Here is a 25,313-nt window from a genome sequence, read left to right on the forward strand (position 1 = left end):
AGTTTGTATTTTTTTCCAATTTCCTGCTTGATTGTCCTCCCCCATAAGAAGTCCCATCTACTTTATCCCCTGTCAAAACCTTCCCACTGTTAATGGGAAGGAGTTAATCTAATATACACTATTACAAATATCTCATAAACTTATATATGTTCTCTATCCCAGAGGTATTCAAATTTGAGCAAGAGGTCATGTATTGACCCAAAAATTAGAGACCAGATGGTAGAATTTGAGACATCAATAACAAGCCTCAGAAAGGAGAGAGAAGAAAATGATATTTTTAGTGAGAGGGACCCTCTCAAAAAGCTGCAAATCTTACCATGAGGGTAACCATTTACTCTGCCTATGCATATGGATAATCCTGCATATCTTATTACTATAGTTGAATTAATATTTTTTTAAAAAGCTGGACAAAGAGCCAGGAATAATAGTGTGTGATGGCATAAAAAGCCCACAAGAAGACCCAGTTTCTACATTCTATTCTGCCACTATTTGACCCCTTAGCCTCTCCTGAGTCTCAATCGCCCCAACTATAAAATAAGAATAAGGACGCCTACCCTCACTGAAATAAGTAGACTGAGAGGCTTTGGAGGCATTTCCCTGGTCTAAAACATACAATGATGTGATAAGTCAGTTTAGTAGTTGTATTGATTAGGTTGATTAAAACATTCTCCTCTCCCTGGACTTAGATAATTTCATGATATTAGGAAAAGCTGAGATACTTAGATTTTGTTTCTCTCTTCCTCCAGGTTAGTGGCCATAGAAAGTATATAGCAGAACATTAATGGAGATCTATTTCTGTTGGTGGATAAGGAATCTCCTAATGCCCATCTACTTGACCTCCCTCAAAAGCCATGACCAAGACTAACATAGCTTGTATCCATCCCATCACAATGGTGAAAGGCAAAGACCAAAGACTACAGAGCCAGAATGAAGATAAGATAGGAATAAACATGTTGGGAGCCCCAGCATAGGGCTGATTCTGGGCTCAGCCATAGCTACCGCCAACACCATCACAAAGGCTGCTACCATTGCTATTATTGTAATGGAGTTTGCTAGGCACATACCCAGGTCATACTTGGAGCATATCAGAACCACCTACTAGGTAAATTGGGCATCCAATAAAGAAGCCCCAGTTCACTGTCAACACCATCCAAAAAACCTGGTAGGGATACTATGATGAAGCAAATATGGAAGCTACATGGATCAGACACAGATTGACTAGACATTTATGCCATTGCGAACAGGATCAGAAATCTATCCTTTCCCTTATTTATTCTACTCTTACCCCTCTTTCTTTCTCTCTAGGGAAAGAAATGTGTTTGTTTCCTGATCCAAAGTTTGTTTAGTTTTCTGTTTCATAGTTTCTCTGAAATAAAATGATCAATTACAAAATTGCTGCTCTCCATGCATTTTTTAGGGTAGCAGAAGAGGGAAAAGCTATATAACAAAATAATAATTGGAGGGAAAAATCAATTTTTAAAAAATAATTGCTGGGATATTTCCTGCAACAATAATAGAATTGGAACCATGAAGATGAAACTCTTCATTAATTCATATTTTTAAATAATAGCTTTTTATTTTCAAAATATATGCAAAGATAGTTTTTAACATTTACCCTTGCAAAACCTTATGTTACAAATTTTTTCTCTCTCTCTTCCCCCCATCCCCTTCCCTATATAGCAAGTAATCCAATATATGTTAAATATGTACTATTCTTCTATACACATTTCCATAATTATCATGCTGCACAAGAAAAATCAGATCAAAAAAGGGAAAAAATGAGAAAGAAAACAAAAAGCAAGTAAACAACAAACTATGTTGTGATCCACATTCAGTCCCCACAATCCTCTCTTTGGGTGCACATGGTTCTCTCTATCACAAATCTATTGGAATTGGGCTGAATCACCATATAGCTTAGAAGGGCCATGTCCATCAGAACTGATCATTGCATAATCTTATTACTGCTGTATACAATGTTCTCTTGGTTCTCCTTACTTTGCTTAGCATCAGTTTAGGTAAGTTTCTCCAGAATTTTCTGAAATAATCCTACTGATCATTTTTATAGAATAATAATATTTCATTACATTCACATACCATAACTTATTCAAACATTCCCCAATGATGGGCATTCACTCAGTTTCTAGTCCCTTGCCACTACAATAAGGGCTGCCACAAATATTTTTGTACATATGGGTTTTACCTTTTTTATGACCTTTTTGGGATACTGGGCCAATAGAGACACTGCTGGATCAAAGGATTTGATAACCCTTTAGGCTATTATTCTCAGAATGGTTGGATAAGTTCCCAATTCCACCCACAATGTATTAGTATCCCAGTTGTCCCACTTCCCTCCCAACATTTATCATTATCTTTTCCTGTCATTTTAGCCAATATGAAAGTGTAATTCCAGAGAAACTGAAGCAAGATAGAGATTAGAGAGTTTTTAATATTTTATTTAAGAGGGAGAGATTGTGTTGGGGGCAAAACAAGATCCATGTAGCCCCCAGGGCTGATGTCTCAAAGCATCCAGCAGGGAATTTGATTTTCCCATGAAATATATACACATGGCTCTAAGTGACCAGGGTAGACCAAGGCAAGAGGCAGTGTCTGAGCACTGAGAGTGGGACTGGACCATGAATCCAGTTCTTACAGGGTAGGGGATGAAAACCAAAAATTCTTGATAACTTGGGAGGAGTTAAGAGCCAAGAAGTGTGAACTCCCCATTATCTTGAGTTTATACATTTAAAATTTATAACCTTAGAATAGCCAGCCCTAAGCTATATCAGTCCTAATGATCAAGAGGGGTGGGATTTGCAACCAGGGGCATTGAGGCAGAACAATTCAAGGAACTGAGGCAGAAAAATTTAAGGAAACTGAGTCAAGACAATTTAAGGAAACTGAGGCAGGACAATTAGGGACTGAGGCAGGACAATTTAGGAAACTATGGCACAACAAAAGGTATGTAGTAGTACCTCAGAATTGTCTTAATTTGTATTTCTCTGATCAATAGGAATAGTAATAGCTTTTTTTTTTAATGTGACTAGAAATGATTTTAATTTCTTCACCTGAAAATTGTCCGTTCATATCCTTTGACCATTTATCAATTAAAGAATGGCTTTGTATTCTTATAAACTTGAGTCAGCTCTCTATGTATTTTGCAAATGAGGCCTTTATCAGACCCCTGGAATGTAAAATTTTTTACCCAGTTTTCTGTTTCCCTTCTAATCTTGTCTGCATTGGTTTTGTTTATTAAAAAAAAAAACTTTTTAACCTAATATAATCAAAATTATCCATATTACATTCATAAAGTAGTCATGGTCATTTTTGGCCGTAAATTCCTTCCTTCTCCACAGATCTGAGTGGTAGATTATTCTTTATTCTTCTAATTTTCTTATAATATCACTCTTTATGTCTAAATCATGAACCCATTTTGACCTTATCTTAATATAGGATAAGTGTTGGTCAATGCCTAGTTTCTGCCATACTCATAAATTCATATTTTATACTTTCTCAAAAGCAGAGAAAGAAACGTTTGATCTGGGTTGGCCCTAGACAAGATAATCTTCAAAGCTTATGGTGAAAGGAAAGGTTGAAAGTGAACTAGGCATTAACTTTTCTATGTGATCACCTCATATCACTCCTTTTTTGTATCTTCCAAAGGCAGATTTGGAAGGAAAATCCTCTCCAAAGGAATAGAATCAAAGAAGTGACTTCAGAATAAAAAAAATTGTTTTAAAAAATATGCTCAAAGAGGGAAGGGTTGGTCAACAATGGTAATACCAAGTTTGTGTTGAAGAGCTAGTTGTTAAATTTTCATTATGAGTATGTATATCTCAAAAATAAGAAAGCTACAAATATAAATTGTTTTACTGTTTTGTGGATTGTTTAGACTTAAGAAAGTAATGGAGAAAATGTTCATAATGTAAATTAAGTTTAAAGGTGTGCCAGGGCATTTTTTTCCTTCAGAGAGCCAATTGTTAAACATTTACTAATCCACTCCTAGATAACATCCACAAAAGTATGAGAGCCAAAAGAACCAGTAACTAGTCCCATGCTTAGAGGTTCAGTACTCTCTACCACATGTTATTACTAGAACAAGTAAGGATTGGTTTCTCCAGGCTTTTCCCCAAATAGGGGACAATTTACTTCTCAGTACACAGGAGCCAAATCAGGAACTACACTAATGAAATGAGGAAAATAAGGTAGGTAAAATAGGCATTATGATTTTATTTTACAGTTGAGAAAACAAACACAAGGAAGTGATATAAATTCTCTGATGTTACACAGCAAGAAAAATTGAACAATTCAGTGGAAAGATCACTGAGTTCAGAATGTAACTCTATTACTATTGCAAGTTACTTAAACTGTGTCGTAGTTTCCTTATATATTAAAAAAGAGATTAAGACTAATGAATTCTAAAGCCTTTCCTAATTCTAAATTTCAAACTGAGAAAGTGGTGACTCTTAGCCTAGAATCCATATTTTCCAAGTTTTAATATAGAACTTTTTCATTGGTTAATGATGCTTTTTATATTTTTGAAGGGTCACTTTGAAATGGCCAAAGACAAAAAAAAAATACATTAGAGTGGACAGTACAAATACACCACAAGAGCCAAAGACAGCCATGGTTTCTCTTTGTTCTCTTTGTTCTCTTAGTCAGATTTAATGCTCAGTCCTTCTGAACTTTTTGGCCAGAGCATGCAGTGGTGCTTGCTAATTGACAAACATGCTCCTAATCCACACACCCAACTTGACACTCTTTAAATTAGATTAAGAAAACGAATGTGAACCAGGAACTTGAGTACTTTTAGACAACAGTAAAAGTTATAGTTTAAAAACCATTCTGCAGGTGCAAAAGCTGGTTTTACACTGTGTCAATTCTGGTTTGGGTTAGAGTCTTTTCTTTAAAGTAGTTGGTGATTTGCAGCTGCAGATGCCGTTTATCTAACGTTAAATCCTGTGTAATGTATACTCACCTTGAATTAGCTAGTGCCCTTCACAGCTGTTTCCAGCTGTGACCTGCAGACGGAAAAGGGAGCAGATTCACTTCAGCTCAGATGTGTCAGATATATATTTGTTTTGTTAGGTTTTGTATTAATCGCGATGGATTGGGACTAAAGAAATTCCTTTCAATGTCTATTGCTAACAAAATTCAAACCAATTTTCCCTTTCAACAAATATGGAAATCTCCACAGGTCCAATAAACTTTTGTGAGAAAACACCACGCAGAAACTAAATCGAATTTATTTAACTTTTTATTTAATTCTTCTGAAATTATTTAGTTCATTGATTTAATTCTTCTAAATTTATCTAATTCGTCTGTCAGTCAAGTCTGTGTCAGACTCCACAGAAGTCTGAAGAGGTTTCATTATGTCCAACTATTAAGACTGAACTAATTCAATGAACAAATGTTTATGGAACTCTTGCCATATACCAAAGAACAGAAAGATGGGGATAGGAAATAAGAGAAAAGAGATATGCAGAAACACTACAACAAGGATCAGGAGTAGAATTTTATTAGAAAAAAAGTAGGGCTAGTCATTGATTTTAGACAAAGTCAAACTTTCAGTTCAATCAAGAGAGAAATCTATATTATATTCAGCCATATTAATATTGTCTTAGCTGAATGTTTACATATCAGTAAATGCATATGTATGTGTATATGTGTGGGTGCCTGAGTATATATGGGTGTATATACATGTAGGTCTATGTGGGTATATATAGATATCTGTATATGTATGTATATCTATATATATCTTTATATATAGATATACATACATGTCTGGTATATGTATGGGTATATATGTGTACATGTGTGTGTTTATGTATATATAAATATATCTGTTTAACTGTAGTGTGTTTGAGGGAGATGTGCATGGGATGGAAGAGGAAAAAAATAACCTAAAAAGTGCTCAGCAGAAAAAAAAAAAAGAAAAACCTATAAGGAAGCAAAAAAAAAAAAGATTTATTTCATATGGTATAGAAAGTTTGATATAAAAAATTTTTGAGACAGTTCCTAATCTGAATGATTTAACTGACCCAAATTGTTCCTAGATTCAGATCAGATCTCTGAACTAATCAAAAATTAAAGAAAAACTCAATTTGTCATTGGTAAAATCTCAGCAAGCCACATGAAAAAGAAGCAAGCATTAAAAAAAAATTTAATACAATACTTGAAAAAAACCAAAACACTTAACGACCAATGATTAGTAAAGTAAGCAATTAACTTAAATTGAATCTCTTTTGGGTTTCTCTGTCTGTCCTTGAATAAAGTTCTTAATGAGGAGAAAGCACCTCAAAACAGACAGGTAGAAGAAGATGATGGAGAAAAAGGGAAGCTTGAATATTCCAACAAATAAGCTTCATTGTAACAGCACCTGCTTTTCTCTTCTGGTTTTCTTGATAAACTTCATTCAATTTTATGATCCTAGATGAAACTTTGAAAGATAAACAATCGCACCTGCAATTTCTATTTTTCTTCGGGTAGTATCATATTTATCTTACTCAATTATTATGGACTTTCCCATGTATTACAAGCCAGAGGACCAAATGTCCTTTATATTGAGGATCCAAATTCTCTTCCTGCTCCTCTGTGGAAGTATTCATAAAAGATGCTATAAAGAATGAATCTTCCTTAACTCCTCAGTGAAGAATCTTTTTGACCTACAAGGTATCATGTTCCCTGAAGATGAGACAACTTTTTCTGCACTCCAGGGGGTACTTTCAAGTGCATTTCCAGTTTAAGGGAAAAGCAGTTTAAGATGTTTGAACAAATAGAAAAGTCATTATAATTACATGGAACAAAAACCTGACCCAGTCTGTCAGGATTGTCTGTAGGCTAGATCAGCTTTCTTCAAGTCAGGTCTGTATCTCTCTCTACAACCCCTCAAAAAACAGCCTGTCCAAGCCAAAAGAATTCCCTTATTCTGACTATCTCTGGAGTCAGAAACCAATGGATGGAACAGCCCACAAAAGGAAGGCACTTGGGCACCTCTGTCAGTCCTGACACCAATGGCAGTTAAAGCTAAAGAACACCAAACTCAGAATTCTATTTCATGTTCCTTCCTTCTTGTAAGTAAGAGTAGAGAAGATTCAGAAAAATATTCATTCTTCTGTGTCTGACGTTCCATTACCCAATGGCTCACAATCCACTGCTGTTTTTAATTAATTCTTTATGTTCTTTGTGTTTATGTCTCCAGGAGTCCTAGGAATGACTATGTTGTGCTTTAGTCCTAAAAATATGGTACTTAGAAGAATGCTTCTGGAAAGGTCCGTCTGTACTGAGTGATCAGAGCTTGGAGTGCTAAATAGCAGTCCCCAGAGTGTCATTTGCTGGACAGCTTCATTCCGGGAATAATGTCAGAGAAGCTCGGAGGCCCTCACAGGTAAATATTGAACCAGGTGTTAAAACATCAGCCCTGGAAGAGCAGCTGCAAGCAGGAATGTGGAGACATCATCGGCATGAGATAGAAACTGGCAACTGCTACAATTAAAACTCCCCTGTGAGACATGATGGGGGGAAGAAAAATGACAGTTTCACAATGTGTGGCCGAAGCTTGTGTTTTCACAAACTGTGTCATGCTATGAAACACAGGACCGAGTAGTGCAAATAATCCCGAACATCCTAGCCCAGCAGGAAAAGTGAGAGTGGGGAGCCTCTAGAGAAGGAGGAAAGACTGAAGTTGGTGGAGAGCAATTCAATCCTGTTTCTGCCTATAAATCTTTGAAAAGCTAATGGGAGAACCTTGGGAGTTTCACTGTAAGTCCTTGTTGAGACTCTTTGGGGTTTGGATCAGACCTAACCAATTACAGAGTCACAGGATTTCAAAGTTGGAAAAGACTTCATCTCAGGCAGCCCAATCCATAAGTGAAAAGAAATTTCCACTACAACATACCCAACAAATCGACATCCAGTCTTCATTTGAAGAGATCTACCTCTAAGCAATTCATGCTATTTTTAGATAGCTCTAAGTTAAAAATATTTTTTTCCTATTATAGAAACTAAATTTTCCTTCTTATAGCTTCTAGCAATTGTTCCTGGTTCTTCCTTGTGGGACAAAGTAAAAGAATCACTCTTCTACCTAACAGTCTTGAAAACAATCAGCATGCTTATCTTCCATATTCTCCAGATTAAACATCCCTAATTTCTTCAACCTAACTTTATATGAACTAAGCTTAAGGCCCTTCAGTATCCCAGTCGCCCCTTTTAGCTTATCAATTTCTTTTCTAAACTATGACCCCCCCAAAAAACAGAATATAGCAAATATGTGATATAATGAGAACAGATACATTGGAATTATCATTTCTTCATTCCTGGAAGTTATCCCTTTCTTGATGTAGCCCAATATTGAATTGATTATATGGGACTTGATGTACTACAACCCTCAGATCTCTTTGTCTAACCAAGTTTCCCGTCTTGTGTTCAGGAACTTGATTTTTTTTTTTAACTCAACAGGAAATCTCCCTATTGAATTTTACCTTATTAAATTCTTCCCAGGGCTCTAGTTTGTCAATATTTGTTTGGAACCTGTCATCTAGTATTGTGCTTCTTCCTCCCAGATTTGTATCCTCTGTAAATTTTGTAATCATACCATCCATTCCTTTATTCAATAACAATGGTGAGCAGCACAACCCTGGAACTAATTTCATACACATTCTGATAGTGTCCTCCTGGCAAAAATAGCTTCATCATTAAATTAGTTTGCATTTAAAGAAAATTTCGCACTCTTGGATTCACCTCTGATATTTATGGTTTTGTTCTTGCAAATTTCTCCTGCCATACTAGCCATAAAGGAAAACAAAATTGTCTTTCTCCTCTTCCCAGATGACAACAGCAAATTAAAATACTTCTTCCCCTCTAGCAAAGGATTACAGATTCAGTTTGATATTCTGGTTAGTCCTACTTAGCAATCATCTGTGTTTGACTTTTAAATTAATCTATCCCAGGTAAACTTGACATTATTAAGGACAGTTGGGTGCCTTCTTATTTCCTTATGTTTACTAAATAGCAACTACCTTTTTGCCAATTTTGTTAGTCCTGGACTGAGAAAATTAAGTAGATCTCTCTGTTGACAGTTATCATTAGCCCATCCATACCATGGAGCAATCTTATCCCTCTTTTGGTCTTCCTCTTTTCCAGAACAATACAGAGTTTTTTCCTCTTGCCTCCAGAATGGTATGATAGAAAAAATACTAAATTTTGAGTCTAAATACCTGGTTTGGAACTGAAATCTACTAATTACTTTCCTATGTTTGGACAAGCATAAGTCTTTTAACTTCTCTTTTTGGGCCTCAGATTCATAATACTGTTGACCTAGATCAGAGGGTTATTAAGCTGGAGTCTGTGAACCCTTGAAAGTTCAAGGATAGTACAGTGAAATCGAATGAAAAAAATGGCACCTTTATTTGAATGTAACTGCTTTACTTTGTATTTTATACATTTAAAAACATTATTTTGAAAAGGGTAATATTTGTACAGCTACATATTCTAGAAATCAAAGAGTCTGTATCTCTAAGTGAATGTGTAACAGATATAACATATGTTCCTGCATATCTTTCTCACTTAATAAATAACCTAATTTGACCTTCTAGTTGTGAATTTAGTAGTACCTTCTGAATATCAATGCTAAGAGACACATCATATCATCCTACAAACTCAGCAAACAACATGAGTATAGAACAGTGAAGGGAAATAAATTATTCTTTCATGATCAGACCTATCTTATGCTAAATATTGTTGGGAAAGGTATGAAAAACAAAATAGGAAAATCTCAGCCTTGTATAACACATAGACCTGTAATTACATGCTGACTACCATATCTCAAAAGAAACATAAAAAAGGGAGAATAGTACACAGAATAAAAGAACTTAAGAATTGGAAAAGACATCCCTAGCTATCTATACCTAAAAAGAAATGTCTTTATAAATATCTCCCACAGATAGTTTAACTAACCTACTTAAAAATTTTCAGTGATCAGGAATCTACCACCTACTAAGGCAACCTACTATTTTTGAACTGCCTTAATTATTAAGATTTTCCTTACATTAAATCAAAATCTATCTCTTTAAGAGTTCTGCTTCCTTGAGGATGAATAGAAGAATCAATATAATCCTTCTTTCACAAGACCACCTTTCAAATGTTTGAAGGAAGCTATTCTATCTTATTATCACCCCCACACCCACCCCAAGTCATCTCTTCTAGCGATTAAATATACCTAGTTGCTTCAATAGATTCTAGGAAAGTATGGAGTGCATTCCAGTCTTCTCATCATCTTTTGATCGAGACTAAAGTCACATTAGCATTTGAAGCAGCCATTTTCCCCAATGATCAGATGGAGAAGTTGTTGCCACATGAGAACTAAAAGAATTAAACTTCCATTCCAGAGAGATGAAAACTGAGAGAGTAATTAATCAAAGATTATAAAATCAGAAAGCATCCAAATAAAGTGGGCATGGACATATTCCTGATGTGATGGAATATAGGAGCATTTCTTAAAATTTTAACAATAAAATCACCAAACTTGGCCTTTAAAGATAAGGCTTTAGATTTGCTTACTAATTGTGCAACCATGAACAGGTAAGTTAATGTCTGAAAAGGGAATGACATACTTTGTCCTATATGTTTTGCAGGGATGTTTTTAGGAAAACACTATGCTAAGAGCAAAGAGCCTACAAAAAGGTGAACTATTTTTAGGTTTTTTTTTTCAGGTATTAGAGAACACCAAGAAGAAATATTGCATTATAAAGTAGATAGCAAACATGAAATTTTGTGTTCTAAAGAGAGATAGTACCTAAGAACAAATAAGTTCAAAGAGATTTTAGACAACCCTTTAGAACCGAACATAATATTAATTTATAAAAGGAAATTAGGGTTTTAAAAAATTCCTTATATGGTGAAGGTTCTTAAGAACATAACTAGCTGGAATTATGCCTGGAGGAAATTCAATTGAGGAGGGATTCAAGGATTATAGATGATATGGAATCAAAAAGTATTTTAGAAGTCATAGAGTCCAACCCCCAAGGAAAAAAACTGAAATTCTCAGAATTTAAATAACTTGTCCAAATCACACAGCTAGTTTAGTGTCTGGGGAGGGTTTGAAACCAGAGCCTCCTGACAACTAATCCAGTGCTATATGTACCACAGTAAACTGTTTCTCCAAGGATGTCATCTATGATCACACAGAGGACATGAAGACAGGGTTTTGGAAAAGAACAGGAGTCATCCCATTGTCCAGTTCTCACTCTAGAAGCACTTGAGAGCAGGGAGGGGGTACTGGGAGAGGAGGCCACAGGCACAGGACTTTGTGGGATGAGTATGGTCTCATAAAAGTTGCAGAGCTTACTACCAGAAAAGGAAGAACCAAGAGACTTGTTTAACTATTGTTGGAGAGAGGAATTGCATACCTTTTCTCTCCTTTGATGCACTCAAATTTGGAAGTGCAAGAGAAAGAAAGAAGCAAGAAAAAAGAAGATTAAACTCTTTCTTTTTTATATGCCAGTTGAGATCAGTGAGTAATGTGGGGAATCATTTTTCTGGCAAGAATATTTGTCCTTAGATTCTCCATAACAAATGATCACTGTTGACCAATCCAAAGATTTCCTTGTATCCTTTCAGCAAGGCACTACAGCAAGGTCTAACTCTGTGGGAAATGCTTTTAAAACACAAGTCCACATCCAGTTGATTAGGAACTTAAGTGATCAAGATCTCCTTTGATCAGCTAGCTAACTCCCTTAAATTTTAAAGTTGGTTTCTGATAATTTGTGATCCATCATCAAATGATAAGATTTGGCACCAAATGATGGGGTTCAGTAGAAATTTAATGTGAAAAATTCACAATGTCTTTCTTCCTGTCAAAAGGGTTTTTTATTTATGAGAAGTTACAGAGAAAATGAAGAGGTAAAATAGACACCAGGAGTGGTAGATATGAAATAGTATCAGGATAGCCTATAATTAGAAAGGAAAAGGGTTTTAACAATTAACAATGGAAAAGAAAAATTCCCCAGTGGAACTCACAATTAACCAGGAGAAAGAGAATATATCATGAACTAGGAATATGCCATTGACTGGCAGGCTAAATCCTAAAAAGATTTTAGAATGCTAAAAGAGCTAGTTCAGAATGCTGTGGCAGGCTAACTCAAAGATGTGTTAATAATTAACAACAATAATAATAGCGATCTTTAACAACAATAATAATAGCCATCTTTGCGAAGGCTGATTGATCCCTATCAGTGATCTTCCCTCTTGTTCAGTATTATAATTTTATCAGTAATTCAAGCTTTCTTTCCCACCTAATTATTGAAGACTTCATCAGTTTCCTATTTTTTTTTGTTTCTGGTTTTTTATTTTTGTTTTTAAGATTATTAAATGATGCTTTCTCTATACCCATTACCAACTACTTCTTTTTTTTCCCCTGAGGCAATTGGGATTAAGTGACTTACCCAGGGTCACACAGCTAGGAAGTGTTAAGTGTCTGAGACCAGATTTAAATTTAGGTCCTCCTGACTTCAGGGCTGGTGCTCTCTCCACTGCACCACCTAGCTGTCCTCAAATTACCTCTTACAAAAGTACCAGTTTCAAAAAAACCTTTGGTCAACCAGATGAATACTGAAGAAAAAGTATCAGAGTTTCCTTTAACACTATGCTAGTTACAACAGGGTTATTCATCCAGTTTCCCTAGTCCTGCTTTTTTTCTTGAACTCTGAGTCATTGCTTTGCCTTCCAACAATTTATTAAGACAATAGTGATTAATGTGCAGAAATTCAAAGATGAAGCTTTTTGTGATGAAAAGTGGTATTTAATGGCCAGAAGAAAAGCAGCTAGGATATCACTGGGGGGAAAGCCTAAATTAAGTTAGAATGTTTTAAACATTATGGATCCAGGATACACAATGAGTAATACCACATTGGGCTTGAATGTTGTAGGAGGCATACTGGCATACCTTCATAGACTCACAGACCTGGTTCTTGCCCAGGTCTCCAATTAAAATGTTAAGGTCAGAAATCAAAGATCATGAAATATTCAGGCTGCAAGGAACATTAGAGAGCAGCACGTTCAATCCCCATGTTTTATAGATAAGGAAACTGAGTCCTGGCAAGTTTAAGAAGCAGTATAATAGTAGGAAAAACTTTCACTATGCTGAGAATGATAGAAACCTGAATCTGAATTTTGCTTTGGAAACTTAGCTATGTAACCATAAGCAAGTCACCTAAGTCTTTCTGAGCCTCACTTTCCCCATCTGTAAAATGAAGGTAATAATATCTGTAGTACTTAAGCTCACAAGATCGTTGAGAGGATTGAGTAAAATAATAAATAATAATAGTTAGAAAAATACTTATGTAAGATTTTAGGATTTGTGTAGTGCTTCACAAATATCTCAGATAAATGCATAGATACACAAATACATGATAGACAACTTTGTAAATTATAAATAAGGATAAATTTTTCAAATGTTATATTTTAGAATTATTATTATTGTTGTTAATTATTAAATTGTCGAATTTGTCCAGGGTCACAAGATTAAATATTGAGAGAGCCAAGACTCTCTCAAAACAAAACTTCCCTAACATCCATATCCTTGCCCAATGCACCATATAATATATCACATTACTCCTCTTTTGATGGAGTAATGTACTATAATAGTTTTTGCTTTTAAAATGTACTGAATAAAAACAAAGATATGAACATATTAGAAAATTTAAATCATGCTATCTTATCTCTCAATTGGCAAATATGAAAAAATCTCATATAGTTTCACTATGTATTCCTGCTTTACATTATTTTCATTGCTAAGCTTTCAAATATAGTTTTAAAATGAAGCAGGCAGCTAAAAAATAGTGAAACAAAGATGATAGGAAAGGGAAAGGTAGGGCAAATTGTCTTTTTTTTATGTGTTTCATTTCTTATTAAGGCATCATTGAAAACATTTCCTTTTTGGACTTAGTTACTAAACTGGAATATTGGGGTAATACTGTAGACATAATTTGCCTACACATTAGCAAAATTCTCAATTAAATAGCCAAGGCTTACAGAAAAGATGTAGAAGTGTGGATAGGATGATCTTTTAGCCAGTTTGGGGGAGGTCTGTTGATAAGTGCATTGGTTGGACTCAAGTTGTTTAACATTTTTATCAAAGTAATCCTGGCTTTCTGAAACCTAGAAAAACTTGAGAGGACAACAGTCATGGAACATGATGAATTAAAAACTGTGTACAAGCATGTCTTTCCAAAGTGATCAGATTTCCAATTCCTTTAGCCTTGGAAGGGATTCTACATAGGACTTTAGCATGGGCTGCAAAATTAGAAAGGTAGAAAACTTCATTGAGCCTAATGCTTTTCCTCCAAAACAGAGCAAACAGTATAGAGAAGGTTCTAGGTTAGCCCCCTAGAACAATGAACAGGGAAAAATAAGGCATGAATTGGGATGTCTTTGAAGCATTCATGGACACAAGGAGAAGTGAAGAAGATGAAAACAAGCAAAGATGTCCAGAGGAGTTGGAAAGTGGCCAAGAACAAGAATGCAGAAAAGACCCCATCAAAGATAAATTACTTGTAACAGTTACTGAAATAGGAGGGTCTACAGCTTCTTTTTCCTCCTGTTTCCTTATGAGATTGTTAGAAATTCCCATTGTTTTTTATTTTTATTTTTATTTTTTTTACATTTCAATCCTTTGCCCTTCCCTTTCTCTCAGACCATGTAGTAGGATCATTGAGGAAAGAAGGGAAACAAGTATTCTACATACAATTTTATTGCAATACATTATAAATTTTTATAATGCCTATTTACTTTTCTATGGTTATTAACAAATCTCAAGGTCAGTCAAAGTAAAATGTAGAATCCTACAAACTGGGGTGAAGGGAAGGACCTAATTGGGAGGGAAAACTAGCCCATGGATTGGAGCCTTGGTAAATTAATTGAGATTGAAATTTTCCATTTTGGTAATTGTTGAGCATATTCCATACTACACCTTCCAGATTACCACTGAATCCAAGACAAGTTGGGGAGAAGAGTACTTATAAGGAATACTTTCTGGAGGTCAAATGATATACCATCACTTCTCATTATCTGCAGATTCTGTATTTGAAAATTTGTCTACTTGGTAAAATATATTTGTAATCCCAAAATTAATGCATAAGGTGCTTTCTGGGTAATTCACTGAAATGTGCAAAGGAATGAAAAATTTGAATCATTCAAATATCTATTGAACAACAACTAGATTCAAGGCACTTTGCTCCACACTAAAAGGAAAGTCTACTCCTAAATGAAATCCAACAAGGCAATATTCGGTCTTCCCATTGCAGCTCTTATCCTGTAAACAGGATTTTTTTGCATTTTGGGGGGGTGATTTTTGCTCTTGATTTCTCTGTTTAAAATTGCCCCCAAGAGTAGGGCTGAAATGGTATCTGGTGCCTAAGCACAAGAAGGTTGTAAGTGACTCAAGAGAAAATATGTTTATTAGATAAGCTTCATTCAGGCATGAATTATAGTGCTGTTGGCCATGAGTTCAATGTCAATGAATCAACAATATGATAAACTCATAAAAATGAAGAGAAAATTCACCAATCTGTACTTGAGGCCATTCTTGAAAGTGCTAAAGTAAATGTCGTGACTAGAGACTCACAGGAACCTAACCCTGCATCTCCCTCAGGAACAGTTCAGATTTTATTAATTCAGTGTTGGAGCAACTTTATAGAACATATTTACCATGAATGATGTGAATCATACTAAACTTCCCCAATTGTTAAGTGATTGACAGGTTATGTAACTCCTCTCTCTCTCTCTTTCTCTCTCTCTCTCTCTCTCTCTCTCTCTCTCTCTCTCTCTCTCTCTCTCTCTCTCTTTCTATCTCTCTGAAACTCCATTTCTTTCTTTCTCTGTGCAATGTTTTCTGTTTCATTCCCTCTGTCTCTCCATCTGTTCCTGCCTCTCTCTCTCTCTCTTTCTTTCTTCTTCCTCTCATTCTTTGGCAAAGAAAACTGAAGGAAATGCCTGGAGGTGGTAGAAGTGATCAAGCACAGATCACTCAACCATACCCAAACATTATTTCACCAGACTTATAAAAAGTTATAAATGGTATATATTAAATTTCTAAAAGATGTAAAACTAAGAGAAAATGAGTAATGACAAAGAGATCAAGAACTAGATTTCAATAAATTTAAAGGCAATATGATTTGGTTCAGTTCAGTTTAACAAATCATATATACATACATATATGATAAAATTAACATTCATACATTGTTTTAAAGTTTGCAGAAAACTTTATGAATATATCTTTCTTTTCACAACAACCCTGGGAGGTAGATGCTATTATTCCTCCAATTTTTTAAAAGGAAAAAAACTGAAATGGCTTCCCATTAAGATTAAGTTACCTAGCCTGGATCATGAAGCAAAATTTGAATTCAGATCTTCCTAACTCCAGCATTCTATCTACTGTGCTATTTTATTAGCTTTTTAGTTGTTATGTAAAACAATTATTTTCATAATTTTAAAGGAAATAAGTAAATTGAGGGGGAATAAATTTAAACAAAACATCACTCATTAGTGGAAGGGGTATCTAAATTCTGGCTCTAAGCTTACATCTCACCAGGCTGCAGGAGAAAGCAGATTGGACCCATACTTTCTATCCAGGTTTTCTTTTTCTATGTTTTGAGGAAATGGAAGAAAGCAAAGGGGACAGAGTACTTGAGCATAAAGATATTTGTCATGCCAACATTGTAAGGTTCTCAAGAGCAGAAGCTTATTCTATCTTTGTTTTGTACAGATTTTTAATGAGAATGTATACTGAATAAACAATTTTGCTTCACCAGCAAAAACAATAATAATAATTGAATTCTATATAGCACTTTAAGTTTTGCAAAGAGATTTTCATTCATTCTCTCCTTTGATGCTCATAACAATCCTGTGATAAAAGTACAAATGATAATGGAACAATGACTTTTGGATGGAGTAAAGATCAAGACCACATTATCTATTTTCATTTGACTTGCATAGCTTTTGGTCCATCACATAATGGCTTCGAACCTTAATTTCTTCATTTTGGAAATTATATCTGGAGGCATACTTTCAAAAGGGACTTGCTCAGGGCAATGTCTGTTTACAAAAGAAAAAGAAAGTATTGTTCTTTGGAAAACAGGACAAATCACCAATTCAGCATTCTGGATATATCTGTATGAAGATAGCAAAAATACTGTTTCCCCTGGTAGATATAAAATCATTCCCTCCTCATGTTATTTGTATTCATCCTAAATTAGAAGTGCTGGATTTTCATAGTTGCCTAATTAATTTGGGGCAGTATCAGTTCTCTGTGCCGCCTGTAGGAAAGGGATTCCAATTATTCTGCCAATCCACCGGTGAAGTTGAGGGAGGCCATGGTTATTAATGGGATGTGAGGAGAAATGTCCTAAAGAGATGAGAACAAAGTTGCTGGGAACAAAGGGAGAATGTGATATATGGGGGAAGCAACTTACTAATTAGCCTTGTCATTAGCTAAGTTGTACAAGAATCAGCCATAGAGATTGTCTTGAACCTGACATGAAGATAAATCAGGGTCTGAGCTCCAAGAGCTAACAAAGGGAGCTTGCTTCTCCCCTTAACCCAGTGGGAATTTTTTTTTGTAAGTGATCTATGTTGAGGATTCTATACCTATTGAACAACAACTAGATTCAAGGAATTTTTGCTCCATCATACAAGACACTAAAATAAAAAAGAAATTCTGCACTTATGTTGGGAAGTCTTACTGGAAAGACTAAGTATAGAATTTATGATGAATTCATGATATATGAAATAAAAGCCAATTGATAGTTCAGAGAATAAGCAGTATAGGGATAGAGAAGGAAAATCACTCTAGAGTAGAATTTCATAACTGAAAGGGACCTACAGCCTACCCCGACCTATAAAAGAACCTGCATATAGACTACAAAATAGTTTATAAATTAGCATCCAACTGTTCCTTGGAGATCTCTGAAGACAGGAATCCCACTACCTCCAAAGCAGTATCATTCTACTTTGGGATAACCCTAATAATTTTTCCTGACACTGAACCTGGATTGCAACATCCATCCATCCTTTCTAGTTGTGCCCTCAGGAACTAAACATTTGTTTGATGAAAAAGTTTCTAATTCTTGAGGATAACTACCATTTCCCATCTGAGTTTTCTTTCTTCCAGGATAAATATCTCTTCTTGGCCTTCATAAGACATGGGTTCAAGGACCTTCAGTATACAGATTGCTTTTCTCAAGATGTAGTCCAACTTTCCAATATCCTTCCTAAAATGTGACCTTCAAAAGCAAATATCCTATTTCAGAGGAGGTTTTTAAAAAACAGCATACAATGGGATTTTCAGCTCCTTACCACTGAAAGCTATTCATTTCTTGATGCAATTTGAGATCATGTTAACTTTCTACACTACCATATTATACAGTTAATTGAGTTTTGTATCTACTAAAATAAAGTTCTCTTTCATAAAACTTTCATATATTTTTCATCTATACATATTTCCTCCATTTTGTTAAGTTGATTTTTTTAAAAGCTATGAAAGAATTTTTGAACTCAACTGTAACACACTTTTATCTCTATTAAATTTAATCAAATTCAACTAAATGTATTAGCTGTTTCTTTCATTTTCTCTAAAAATTAGATAAAATATACCATTGCTCTTATCCAAGTCACTGATTTAAAAAACAAAATATAAGTTCTATAGAGGTCAGAGAAGATTTTGTGAAGGAAGTGCTCCTTGAACTTAACTTTGAGCCAGCTGTGTTAACCAGTGAATATGAGAAGAGGATAGGAATATATATTTATTAATTACCAACTATGTGCCAAGCACTGTGTTGTGTTTTTCAAACATATTATATGATTCACACAATACCTCTGTAATGTAGGTATTATTATTAATCCTGTTTTATATATGAGAAGATTGAGGCAGACTAAGGTTAAGCCAGCATCATACATCCAGTAAATATCAAAGGTCATATTTGAACTCAGACTTTCTTGACTCCACATCCATTTTCTATTCACAGTCATCTAACTGCTCTGAGCTTGAGGTCAAGAAAGTCTGAATTTAAATGTTTCCTCAGATAATTACTAGCTGTATGACCCTGAGCAAGTCACTTTTCCTCTCACAGCCTCAGTCTCCTTCTCTGTAAAATGGGGATAACAATAGAATTTACCTGACAGTACTGTAAGGATCAAATGAAATAAAATATGTAAAATTCTTTGCAAGTCTTAGAGCTCTATAGACATGTATGATTATTATTATTTTCATTATCACTTGAAAGCAAGATTATATAATATAGTGTAGGTGGTCCTATTGTAGCTTCAGAACAGTTACATCTAAAGCAGAAAATGGACATGGATAATTTTCTATACTCTAATGATTTGAGAGAAATGATTCTTTTTCTCTGATATTAATAAACAATTGTTAAATTAAGATTAAGGTTTTTCCTTTCTTATTGTCTCATTCGGAGACCAGCCCTAATAGGTTACTTAGCCAGTCTCTGAAGCACATTGCTGATAGATAAGATTGCTCAAATTTTCTGAATACATGTTTCTCAATTTTTGTTGAGATCCCACACAACTGGAAGATCTTACAAATAGATTCTAGTCTAGGTGACTTCTTGCCTTTTGGAAATAATCCTCTGTATTTGGAACCTTCCATTAGAATTTAAGGTGACCCAATTTATGAAGGAGAAAATCAGAGTGTTCTGGGTAGAGATGGATTCTTTTATCCATATTGCTGGAGACAGCTGGGTTATATGATCAAGTCATGTTCTCTGCAGGGACGCTGAAGACTCATTAACATCTACCCCCTCATTGACTATTCAGCAGTCATGGTTGATCTTCACCTGTCAGGAACACATACTTTTTCTTTTTTCTTTTTTTAATAATTATAACTTTTTATTGACAGAACCCATGCCTGGGTAATTTTTTACAACATTATCCCTTGCACTCACTTCTGTTCCAACTTTTCCCCTCCCTCCCTCCACCCCCTCCCCCAGATGGCAAGCAGTCCTATATATGTTAAATATGTCATAGTATATCCTAGATACAATATATGTGGAGCACACACTTTTTCAAAGATATTTAAGCATTCAATAATCTTCATGGTCTTTGTCTTTAGTTATGGAGAGAGACCACTAACCATCAATTTATTGATTGTTTGCTAGTCTAATTAATAAATTGATTATGATTTACCCAATAACTCTGTCTAGGGCTTTTATTTCATCTGAGATTCTACTACTCTTTGACATACTTCTCTTCCAAATTCAAGAATCAGATCAAAGTCAAATCTAACGCTAATTGAATCATATTCTATAAAAAACCTGTTCAGAGAGGGAAAGAATTTAACTGTACAATTAACTGCCTACCTAAAATTGCACTTGTAGCTATTGAAAACTGGGAAATATTACACTTTATTTTTGGAACAAATATTATTGCCGGCTTCACTAGTGAACACATTTGTTTTGAGTTGTGGGGTTTTTCTCTGTTTACTTGGGCAAGTTACTGATTCATCAATTAACACCTCATCAATAGCCAATAGTCAAAGGTGAGTGAAAAGTCAGCTCTGCTGAAGAAAAGATTGGGTGAGAGGTGAGCAAGACAACAGGTGCTGACATTTCTGGAATTGTTTTCACTCTCTTCTGTTGCATGTATAGGTTGGCTGGTGTTCCCCATAGAATCATTCCACTTATAAATTTAAGACTAGAGAACTGGTAGAAAGAAGATTAAAAGCCACCAGCAGTGGTGAAAATTGGTAAGAAAATAATTGAAAGCAATTAAGAAAAGAAAAACAAAGCTAGGAATAGATGGATTTTTTGTCCTTCAGCAACTATTTTTGGTGCCCCACAAAAGGTCAGAAAAGCTTATTTTCCTGAGTTCAAATCCAGCCTGAGACAATTATTGACTCTAGGCAAATCATTTGACCCTATTGGCCTCAGTTTCCTCATCTGTAAAGTGAGCTGGAGAAGGAAATGGCAAACCACTCCAGTATGTTTGCCAAGAAAATTCCAAATGGGCTCACAAAGAGTCAGATATGACAGAAACGATTAATCAGTGACAATAAGAACCAGTGGTGCTGTGCTCAATACTTACAGGAATATATAAATAAAATCATTATCTCTAAATAGCTTAAAATTCATTGGGGGAGATGGTGTAGTGGAAAGAACACTAGAAATGGAGTAAGATGTTCAAATCTTGTCTCAACTACTAACTAACTTGCAATTTATATTAGTAGTTCACTTAATCTCCTGTGCCTTAGTTTTCTCATATGTAAAATGAGTGAATATTACAAACTGTGTGACCTCTAAGGTCAATTTCAACTCTAAATCAATGATTCAAAGATATCTTACAAGTATTTAGGTACTCCCTATGGTACCAACAATCGCTAAAGGAATCTGATTGGAAAGCATAGACTAGGGCGGATATTCTAAAGGAGACATATAGAGATGAGATTTTTTTTTAATTTTTTTAAAGAGGAAATTTTGACGGGGTTTTATGTAATGAAAGATTTGAATTGAGGAAAAGGAAAAGATAAGACCTGTCAGGCAAGAGAAACAACCAATCAATTAGAATTTATTAAGCACCAACTATAGCCAGGCACTGTGCTAAGACCTAGACATGCAAAGAAAGGTAAAACAAGACATAAACAATTCCTGCTCTCAAGGAACTCCCACTCTAATGTGGGAGACAACACACAAGCAACTATGTACAAACAAGATACAAACAGGATAAACTGGGAATAGTCTAGGGCAAAAAGGCATTAAGAATTTTTTATACTTTAATTTTTCTTGATTTGGTTTTTACATTACAAATATTTACACATTTTCCCCACTTCATGGGAGGTCTCTGGTAACAAAGCAAATAATTATGTAAACTAATACTACAGTGACCTCATCTAAAATAGATGCAACATTTCAAATTTGTAGCACCACTCACTTCTCTATTTTTCAAATGAACAAATGACTCTCTCCCTGATAATTCCCCACTCCACTGAAAGAAAAAAAATTATTTTAACAAATATGCAAACAAAACAAATTCTTTCAATGACTACGTGCACACATATGCATGTGTGTTTGTGTATTTTTACATATCCTAATTTCAACATCTCTTTATAATGTATAGCATGTCTCTTCATGGATCCGCTGGAATCTTGTATTGGTCAAAGTCCTTAAAGCTTTCAAAGTTCTTTGTTGTAACTTTGTTGTCTGTTTACTTCATTCATAATTTTATAAAAGTCCACTGATGTTAGACTATTAGTTGTTTTTTCTAGTTCTGCTTACTCCATGCTTCATCAGTTTACGTTTCTTTTTGTTGTCACATTTCTCATTTTTTATAGAATAACAATACTCCATCACATTTATATAGTATAGCTTATTTACCCATCCTGCAATTGTTGTGCATATCCTTAATATCTAGTTTTTTTGCCATCACAGAAAGGGCTAATACTAAGAATAAGTAGAACTAGGAAAGATGTATTACAGAAAATGATAATTTAATTGAGACTAGAAGGAAATCAGAGAGGCTTGAAGGTAGCATTGAGGAAGGAAGAATGAACAGCAAGTGAAAATATTCTGAATTACAAGATGGAGTTTCTTTTTTTTTCTTAGTTTCCTTATCCATAAAAGGAGATAAATAGACTAAATAACTTCTACATCCCAGCTTAAACTATAATCAAGATAAAAATAAAGGATCATCAGCTGAGCAATGGAGCAGGGCATGGCAACAGGGCAAGAGTAACTACTTTCCATATAGTTCAAAGTGAAAAGCTAAAATCAAATGTGTACATCTAAGCCACCCCTGACAATGAAAAGCTGATTGATGAATCAGCTTTTGATTTCAAGCTGAAAATTTTAGATTCATGACAGAGCTAACAGTCAGTATAGTTATTATAGTTCATTAAGAATTGGAGTCATCAGATCTAAAACTATATTATAGAGCAGCAGTTACCAAAACCATTTGGTATTGGCTAAGGAATAGATTAGTTGATCAGTGGAATAGGTTAGGTTCAAGGGATAAAACAGTCAACAAATATAGCAACCTAGTCTTTGACAAACCCAAAGACCGCAGCTTTTGGGATAAGAACTTACTGTTTGATAAAAATTGCTGGGAAAATTGGAAATTAGTATGGCAGAAACTAGGCATTGACCCACATTTAACACCACACACTAAGATAAGGTCAAAATGGGTTCATGACCTAGGCATAAAAAATGAAATTATTAATAAATTAGAGGAACACAGGATAGTTTACCTCTCAGACCTGTGGAAGGGGAAGGACTTTATGACCAAAGCAGAACTAAAGATCATTACTGATCACAAAATAGAAAATTTCGATTATACCAAACTGAAAAGCTTTTGTACAAACAAAACTAATGCAGACAAGATTAGAAGGGAAGCAATAAACTGGGAAAATATTTTTACAGTCAAAGGTTCTGATAAAGGCCTCATTTCCAAAATATATAGAGAATTAACTCTAATTTATAAAAAATCAAGCCATTCTCCAATTGAAAAATGGTCAAAGGATATGAACAGACAATTCTCAGATGAAGAAATTGAAACTATTTCTAGTCATATGAAAAGATGCTCCAAGTCATTATTAATCAGAGAAATGCAAATTAAGACAACTCTAAGATACCACTACACACCTGTCAGATTGGCTAAGATGACAGGAAAAAATAATGATGATTGTTGGAGGGGATGCGGGAAAACTGGGACATTGATGCATTGTTGGTGGAGTTGTGAACGAATCCAAACATTTTGGAGAGTAGTTTGGAACTATGCTCAAAAAGTTATCAAACTGTGCATACCCTTTGATCCAGCAGTGTTACTACTGGGATTATATCCCAAAGAGATTATAAAGAAGGGAAAGGGACCTGTATGTGCACGAATGTTTGTGGCAGCCCTTTTTGTAGTGGCTAGAAACTGGAAACTGAATGGATGTCCATCAGTTGGAGAATGGCTGAATAAATTGTGGTTATATGAATATTATGGAATATTACTGTTCTGTAAGAAATGACCAACAGGATGATTTCAGAAAGGCCTGGAGAGACTTACACGAACTGATGCTGAGTGAAATGAGCAGGACCAGGAGATCATTATATACTTCAACAACAATACTATATGATGACCAGTTCTGATGGACCTGGCCATCCTCAGCAACGAGATCAACCAAATCATTTCCAATGGAGCAGTAATGAACTGAACCAACTATGCCCAGAGAAAGAACTTTGGGAGATGACTAAAAACCATTACATTGAATTCCCAATCCCTATATTTATGCCCACCTGCATTTTTGATTTCCTTCACAAGCTAATTGTACAATATTTCAGAGTCTGATTCTTTTTGTACAGCAAAATAAAAAACTGAGGTCCAGAGACATTAATGACTTATGCAGAACCACAAAATTAATTAATATCTGAAGTAAAGTGTTTGAACTCAGATCTTCCTGTTTCCAAATCCAGTACGCTATCAAACTATGTGACACCTAGAATCATGAAAATTTTCCTTCAGACTGCCACAATATAACAAGTATGAGATAAAGCTGATGGTAGTAAGAAGGTGGCATATGAGGGGAACAATCTTAGAAAGATTTTAAAGGAAAAATCAACAGGATTCATAGTGAGATGACAAGGATGGAGATAGCTTCAAAAGTGAGTTAGTAAAACTGGGGTAAAGATGATAGGAGTGAAAGAAATGAGGATGGCCAATAAAGAAAATTGAAATATCAAGTTTTGACATTAATCTGGCTTCACATATTTTTGACTTGAGTTATTGGAATGAGAAGAGAATAAAGTATCGTTATCCCTGAAATGACAACTGTAATTCTTGAGGCACACACAAGGAGGAGCCCCTTAATGTCCTTTAAGGAAACATTTATTTCTAGAAAAGGGTAGGCTGGAAGAAGGACCCTTGTTTGCCAAATGGATTATGGAGTTTCAAATTTTAAATTTATAACCCTTACTAGGGTTGCTTTGGCAAGGGTCAGAAGGAAATAATAAAATGTAAAGAGGAAAATGTTGCCAAGTAAAACTGGACCACTAAAACTGCTAATTGGCTAGCCACCTTTCTGGCAAACCAGTAATTAATGAAAGTGTCTGTAAGCCCATGTTATTAGCTAAATGGATTGGAATCATGGGTGCCAGAGTAATGACCTGGTAAGAACTAGAGGAGAGACCATATTTAATTTACTACAGAATCTTAGGTTGTGGCCCAAAGACAGAGAGAGATTCAATGCCACTGGGGCAATCTGCCAGACTTTCCTTTTCCTAATGTAAATGTGGAAGTCATTGTACCAGTGTGACAAATGTCACTGTCAACCTGAAAGT

Source organism: Sarcophilus harrisii, chromosome 3, assembly GCF_902635505.1.
Source record: "Sarcophilus harrisii chromosome 3, mSarHar1.11, whole genome shotgun sequence".
In the NCBI taxonomy this organism is placed as follows: domain Eukaryota; kingdom Metazoa; phylum Chordata; class Mammalia; order Dasyuromorphia; family Dasyuridae; genus Sarcophilus; species Sarcophilus harrisii.